Below are 6701 nucleotides of genomic sequence, written 5' to 3'. Positions count from 1 at the left end.
CTCATGTAACCCTAAGAGACCTAATGATAAAAAAAAATTGACAATGAAACCCATGCTTTTACAAAATTAACATTTTCTTTTGTTCTTACATCATTTTCTTTCTCCATTTGATAGATACATGAGTCAAATGACAATTATGAAGAAACAAATTAGTTACATTTTCCAACACTAAGGGCATTTAAGTTGTCAAAATCACCCTGGGATTGCAACTAGCCTAGGCCACACTGACCATTAGCATGGCTGAATTTTTACCCATGTAGTTTCGAACACCGTGACCTAACTTGTTGCTTGAGTAGCCACGACCTAAGAGCATCTAGGCTATCAAAATCACCCGAGGATCACACCTAGACCATGCCACACTAGCCCTCAGTATCATTGGATCTTCGTCCATGAGGTTTTGAACTCATGACGTTTTCACCAAGAAGTTCCTTAATATAACACCCTAGATATTTACCCATGAGGTTTTGAACTAGTGGCATTTTCAGCATGAAGTGCCTTAACAAAACACCATGTCATCACTAATGGGGTTGATTATGGGGATTTGAACCTTAAATCTTATGAATTTCATGCTTTACATAATACTTCATAATATGATGTTTGCCAACTTCACCACCCTCTTAAGGTACAAATATTTTAAAATTATTATTTTAATATATAATAAATTATTCACCATTAATAATTTCTATTATAATTTTTTAAATAATATTAATATTATTTAAATATTTTTTTGTTATTTTAATATAAAAATGATATCCATAAAAATATATATAAATATTTTGTAATAAATAAATGATATTTAATAAAAATAATAAAAATATGATTATATTTAATTAGAAATTCTTAAAAAAAATTATATTTAATTGGCATAGAAACCTTTGTTAATTTGAATATTTATTTTGCCTAATAAAATTTTATTAATAAAAGTATGATCACATGTTTATATTAAAAATTCATTGTTTCATTGTACACAAAGACTCCTCTTTTTTATTGTAGAATTTGACAATTTGGGAGAATTATAATTTCAAGAGGAATCACCCGCAACATATTATAGATATCAAAGATCTTAAATACCTATGCCCTTATTTTTTTCAAATTTTTATTGCCCTTACTTTTTTCAAATTTTTATTGGGCAAAGAATAATTATAATTTTTTTTGTTTTTTTTCTAAATTTTTATTGGGTTACAAATAATAATTGATTTTTTGATTGGATTTTAGAATTTTGTGATTTATATTGTAAATAAAAATGTTTTTGAAATTAATCATATTATTAGGATTTGGTCCTTTGAACCAATTAATATGGTTCTTTCTCTAGACAAAGGTAAAAAAATTAGTGAATCTTAAAGATTAAATAGCAAGGATACATAAGGATCCAAAACTAGGTATTATGAACTAACTATTAGTAAATTAATTATTAAATCAAATAAAACAATATATAGTTATAAACTAGTTGTTAAAAATTAATTATTAAATTAAATAGCCATTATGAATTAGCTATTAGTAAATTAATTATTAAATCAAATAAAATAATATTTAGTTCTAAATTAGTTATTAAGAAATAATTATTAAAATAAATAAAATAATATTTAGTTATAAACTAGTCATTAAGAATTAGTTTACTATAGATTTTTCGGCGTAAATTACATGGCATTTCATTTGTTGATGCGTTTCGAACCAACTAGTGTGGTTCATCGTGAGGATAAGTTAGGATGAACCACACTAGTTGGTTGTAAACGCATCGACAAATGAAATGCCATGTGATTTACGCAAAAAATCTATAATAAATTGATATGGATCACAGAAGCCTCAATTCAACATAAGAATTAGTTTATATATATATATATATATATATATATATATATATTAATTAAATTAATTAATTTATAATATTATAAGAATTAAATAAAATTAATAATCTTAAAAAGATTAAAAATAAAAAATTAGTTGTTAGTTCATTAATTATTGAATTAGTTAAAATAATATTTAATTATAAAGTAGTCGTTAAGAATTGATTTTTATTTATTACAATTATATATGTATATATAAAATTAATTTATAATATTATAAGAATTAAATATGGAAAATATTAAAATATTTATTAGAATAAATTTAATAATTTTATTAATACAAATTAGGGAAAAAATTATAATCAAAATTCAAGGATAAAGAAAACATTAAAATAATATTCTTATTAAAATTGAATATAATAAAATAATTAAAAGAAAATTATGTATTTTTTTTTGTCAAACTTTCATGGGCGACCTTTGTACTATTTATCTTGGCTTTATTGAATTTTTCTTTAATTTTAAAGTTTATCTTAACAATAGAGACTGTTTCTATATATTGAGTTTTTCTTAGATTCTTGGTTAGAGCAGAAAGAAAATAAAGAAAACCCTCCATTAAGAACACGATTTATCTTGACTTTCTTTCTGGCCAATAATAGAAACAGTGAAAATAGAAAACCCTCCCAACATCCTTTTGGTTACATTTGTGTCCGCCCCGCCTCCACGACGCCCAAACTTTCAGTTCTCCATCAGTGATTACATCTCCTCCCATGCCTCTACCACGCCCAGACTTTGTGTCCGCCCCGCCCAAACCCTCGAGTCTCCGTAGTTAATTACAACTTTGACCCACCCTTCCCAAGCCTCCGTTCTGTCTCAGCACGCAGAGACTTGGGGGGTTTCGGTCACTAATTATTTTTCTTCTCATCCCTCCAATAATCACAGAAAGGGAGGTATAACCACATCTTTTTTTTTTCCTTCGTGAAAAAAGGACGCGTTTTCGGGCACAATAATTTGACTATTGTTTTTGTTCAAACTTGAATTTATATTTTTATATAATCTATTTAACTACAACTTTGACCTACCCTTCCCAAAGCCTCCGTTCTGTCTCAGCACGCAGAGACTTTGGGGATCTTGGTCACTAATTACACCGCTCATCACAGAAAGGTAGGTATAACTACATCTTTTGTTTTCCTGGGTGGAATAAGGACGCGTTTTCGGGCACAATAACTTGACTATGGTTTTTGTTCAAACTTGAATTTATATTTTTATTTAAAAATAATTTTTTGAATCAATAAATTTATTTAAATTAAATATAATAAATATATTTAATTTAAAATTAACAAAATATTTATATAATCTATTTATCTATATGGAAAGTTAATTGAGTTTTTAGGCCGAATAGTTGTTATTCTCCCTACCAAAGTTTTCTTGTAAGTTAACATATTATTTATTTAAATTAAATATAATAAATATATTTAATTTAAAATTAACAAAATATTTATATAATCTATTTATCTATATGGAAAGTTAATTGAGTTTTTAGGCCGAATAGTTGTTATTCTCCCTACCAAAGTTTTCTTGTAAGTTAACATATTATTGACACTCTAGAGTAGAGTAACTATGTTGTGTTCTTAAGTGAGTCTATACTAAATGCCCAAAATTTTATTGCTCAAGGTAAAAATAAAATATTCTCTTTATAGGAAAGCAATGTCAATTATAATAGAAAACTAAAATGAATACACATGCTTAATTAGTTTTAATTAAAAGCATTACAAAACATCAATAATCCCACCCTCACTATTCTTACTCAATCTTTTGTTAATATTACAACCCAGTTGTTAATATTACAACCCAGTGTGGTAAATTATTTCACTCACACTTAGTCATAAATAAAATATTTCCACATTACTTAAGGTAATTTGTTATCTAACTTTAAAAAGAAATAAAATAACTAGAAGTAAAAAGAAGTGTGAATAAAATATTTAAAGGTCACACATTTCTAAAATATTTCAGGCAAAGATTTAAGTAAATTATTTGAAGATCTATGTTAACAAATTTATGTAGATATCAATTTTATATATATATCTATATATATATATATATATATATATATATATATATATATATATATATATATATATATATCAAAGGAAATATTATAATGTTGTACATAATAAAATATTCAATGTGTAAAGAAAAACGTAATTAAAAGTTGGAAAATAAAATAAAAAATATCAAATACTTCCTAATAAGAATAATAAGGAGGTGTAATTCATTCAATTCTTAATATAAAAATAATATATAACATTTAAAAGTATTTATAATAATAAACAAAGTTGTCCGCATGGGGTAGCTCAAGTGGCAATGGCCGTGGAAATGAAGTCTCATCGAACTGGAGATCTTGGGTTCGATTCTTGTGCTACCCTCCCTGGAAATGGGGTGAATAACGGACATGTAAAAACTCGAAAATGAGAAGGTCCCACCTAAGCTTACAAAAAAAAAATAATAATAAACAAAGTTAATGTTGTTTACTCATAAAATATTTTAATATCCCAGATCAAGTAATATTGACATATACTTAAAAATATACTAATAAAAAAAAACTTAATGTGGACAATGTAGTCTATAGATAAAATGTCTCAATACACATGCTATGCAAAATACTTTGATCTCAACTATGTATACATTATATATTGTTTACATTTTCTTTTGTATATGTCCTATAAAACAACAACAAAAAATAATTTTTAACAGTAAATTTTTTGTAGTGTAGTTATTTTTCATTTTGATATTTTTTTAGGTATATAGATATTTTTTGCGAGCTTTCCGTGAAATCCAATAAATTTGTTTAGACTGAAAATTTTAATATAACATTCAAAAATACAATTTAAACAATGAAAAAATACGCATTCTAGATATAGAGAGAGAACCAAATTCATTGGGATCTATAAAATATTGAGAGGGACACAATTTTTTTCATATTTTACATTTTAAAAGAGGATTGCACCTGAAGAGATTTATTCCACTTGCAACCTGCTAAATCTGTAATTAAGATACATCTATACCAATATAATAAATTTTCAATAACAAAAAATATGATAAAATACTTCTTATATTAAAATTTCCTTGTTCAAACACACTCTTTTCTATTGTGAAATTTGAAAGCATTTTGATGTTAGGAGGAATAACCTATAACTTACAATAACCCTTAAAATCCATATATTTGAGATCTTTGAGTTTTGTGATTTCATATGGAAATGATTCTAAATGACGACATCCATTGAGATCCAAAAATATGAGATTTTTGAGATCTCTAATTTCACATGGAAATGATTTTAACCATTTACATCCCTTGGTGTATAAAAACTGATTGTTTAAAATATTGTCAATGCTTGAGTGCACATCACCAGCTTCAGTATAATTCAACTAAGAAATTCAACTTGTTTTTGTTTTTTGTTTTGTTTTTTCTTAAGGAAAGAAAAAACTAACAACTTACTAGTAATTAAAAATATGTTTACATAAGCATGCATTTAACATATGTTCTAGTATAATCCCAGTTACATATGATTGATAACAAGATATAGGGTTCACAAACCCCTCAAAGAAACCCCAAAAGGAGCACAATATATACCACAACAATGACCATCCACACATCATTCTAGCACTGCTGGAAGATGCTCCAACCAACAAGATATGAAGAAGAGGATTCATTGTATAAAACCCTAGGGTAAACGAGCACCATAGCACATCACAAAGAGATTTAAAAATTTTGGGCATGCATGCCCGACCAACTAAAACCCCAAGGAATGTAGGCCTACAAAAATCCCAAGCGGGAGCTATAAATGATGTGAAAAGGTGGCCGACCCACAAATAAAAAATGTTTAAACCCCAACAACCAACAACGGAGGTAGAACTAGGGATAATACACCCATAAAACATCTCGTAGGATCAACACCCAACACAGGGATGTGATAATGAAAAATAAGTGACAAGACTCGACAAATCCCATGGCCATGACCAAATAGTCATATCGATGAACTTTCACCAAAGAAATCTACAACGACGAAAACCAGAAATAGGGTGGTAATGATCTTGACAAGTAAAGACATAATAAGAAAAACCGTAGTGAAGTCTTGAACCCTGACATGGACAAAACTTCCACATGGCGACATAGACAACAATCGCAAAGGAAGGGGCATAGTCGAGAAAGGTAGGCTAAGAGGCATGAACTGGAGAGTTAAGTAGACAAGGTTCACCACACAACTGTCCCATCTACATTGATGGTAACTAGAAATAGGGTAGTGGTGACCTCAAGTAGCAGAAGACACACCGAGCAGAACTACAACGAAGTCTTGAACCCCAACCAATATAGAGCTTCCACATGACGACGACAACAAAAACAATAGAGGATGAGGACACAATCGAGAAATTTGGGCCAAGATGTAGGAATAAGAGTCCGAGTAGGCTAGGCTTCATTTTCGAACCTTCCCTCCTTCAACAACCGCTCTCCACAAATTTCACCCTTGGTGGTTAGCCCTTACCTATTTTCCTTAGCAACGAGAAAAAAAAAGGACTAAAATTCAAATTGTTTTAGTTTCCACAATGATCTTGGAAATAATTGTAGCCCCGTGTCACCTAAATATAACATCTTGGGAGACACAAGGTTAAGGAAGAATGCTTTCGAAATCACTTCCAATTAAAATTTGCATACCAAAGTTAGAGTCACCAGTTTTGGATATCTCAACTCCTTTTTTGGCAGAGATGTAGTATCACTACCAAAAAGAGAGAATCATCTTCAATTATCGCAATAGAAGTATCTTGCCTCTAAAGGGGCTAAAATCATTATGGCACAAGGAAAATATATAAATATAAATATACACACAATTGATTAATAGGAAAATCTACATATTGTATATATAT

Source organism: Pinus tabuliformis, chromosome 9 (genome assembly GCF_031772625.1).
Source record: "Pinus tabuliformis cultivar Carrire ecotype Pingquan chromosome 9, CPIR1, whole genome shotgun sequence".
Taxonomy (NCBI): domain Eukaryota; kingdom Viridiplantae; phylum Streptophyta; class Pinopsida; order Pinales; family Pinaceae; genus Pinus; species Pinus tabuliformis.
The sequence above is the reverse complement of the archived record's forward strand: the minus strand, read 5'-3'. Positions refer to the sequence as shown.